This window comes from Phascolarctos cinereus, unplaced genomic scaffold, assembly GCF_003287225.1.
Source record: "Phascolarctos cinereus isolate Bilbo 61053 unplaced genomic scaffold, phaCin_HiC Scaffold_725;HRSCAF=1366, whole genome shotgun sequence".
Classification (NCBI taxonomy): Eukaryota; Metazoa; Chordata; class Mammalia; order Diprotodontia; family Phascolarctidae; genus Phascolarctos; species Phascolarctos cinereus.
This window is the reverse complement of record NW_027556097.1, coordinates 1,804,153-1,805,905: the sequence shown is the minus strand read 5'-3', so window position 1 is coordinate 1,805,905 and position 1,753 is coordinate 1,804,153. Positions and strand designations below refer to the sequence as shown.

At 32.7% G+C, this 1,753-nt stretch overlaps 1 pseudogene; it reads right to left on the bottom strand.

The window, feature by feature from the left end:
- Window positions 1-589: 589 nt before the first annotated feature.
- Window positions 590-1,543, bottom strand: LOC110202012 (olfactory receptor 5AC1-like; annotated as a pseudogene).
- Between the last annotated feature and the right edge of the window lie 210 nt (window positions 1,544-1,753).

The window sequence follows — 1,753 nt, the reverse complement described above, 5'->3', positions numbered from 1 at the left end:
TTAAATACAAGATAAAACAATGTATTATGTACATGTAAGTTATTAAACTTTAAAGAACAACAAAAAGTAAGTTTTTGTCATTATTTTCTTTAAATTCTTTAAGCTGATTCCTTAGAAGGGGTGAGCTCATGACTCTCCAGCAAAATGATACAGAGGACCACTTCACATCCAACAGAATGTCTCTGGCAACCAAATCCACACCACATTGAGCCCATTAGAATCATAGCTGATGTGAGTCAAGTAGGTTGTCCTACTCCATTCTTGTCAAAATAGCATACCTATTTCCAACCTAAATTATTTCTAAAGTACTATTCAAGACTAGCTTTTTTAATGAAAGGATAAGTAACACAGTGCTTTCTTTTTTAATTAATCTAGAAAATTATATTTAAGATTATAATTAATTGCTACATTTGTGAATAGTACATTATGGTTATTAAAATCTCAAGTGTTAACAATATAAATTATTGTATCAGATATGGCTGAGATGACAAGAAATTCATCTTCACATTAACAAATATAAATTCAAAGTATTACTACATCATTTAGTGATTTGTTTAATAAAACTAGATAAGGGATCAGTTTGAGAGTTTCACTTAGGAAGTACTATTCTTTTTAATACAGTTCTCAGGGCTTCTATAACTTCCTTGTTTCTTAGGCTGTAGATAAAAGGATTTAGCATAGGAATTACAATAGTATAGAACAAGGAATCCATCATATCTTGATCATCTTCTTGCAATGATCGAGGATGCACATACATGAAGAAGAGAGAGCCAAAGAATAAGGACACAGAGAACAGGTGAGACCCACAAGTGGAGAAGGCTTTGTTTCTTCCCTTTCAAGATTTCTTTTTAAGAATGGCGAAGAGTATACAAGTATAAGAGATTAGGATAGACAAAATAGTAAAGACCTGAATTGACCCAGAGAAGATAAAAAACCATCAGAATGTTAATAGAAGGGTCAGTACAGGAAATTTTATATAAAGGCATGACATCACAAAAAAAGTGATGGATTTTGTTGGAGTGGCAGAAACTTAATCTAAGTAACAAACCCACATGAAACACAGAAAGAAGAAAGCCAACTACATATGAAAATATTGATAGCTGGCAGCATAACCCATTAGTCATCACCACTGGATAAAGCAAGGGATTACAGATGGCTACATATCTGTCATATGCCATTACAGCTAGAATACAACATTCTGTGGTTGCACTGAATGAAAAAAAGTTAAATTGTACCATGCATTCAGATAAGGATATAATTTTATTTTGGGTTATAAAGCTCACCAACATCTTAGGGCTTACTGCAGTCGAAATACAAGCATCAGCTAAAGCTAAATCACCAAGGAAGAAATACATAGGGGTGTGAAGGTGAGAGTTCATCCAGATAAGCACAATTAGTCCAATATTCTCCACCATGGTTATGATGTAGATATCTAAGAACACCATGAAGAGGAGAATCTGAAGCCCTGGATGATCTGTTAATCCCATGAGAACAAATTCTATTACCAGTGTCTTGTTTTCTTCCATCATGTCTACACAGGGTCTAAAAGCTAGATTAAAAGAAAGTAAAGGTAGATAGTCACAAAGAGACATGAAAGGTGGACTTCTTGTAATATAAATAAAATGTTTTTCTCTGATCACTTATTAAGTAACATATTTAAAGATCTGATTTTTTTCTCTTTTTAAAGGTATTTTAGGAATAACAAGCATTCTGGAACCTGCCTATTTGTGAAAAGTGGAAAAATTTAAATAAA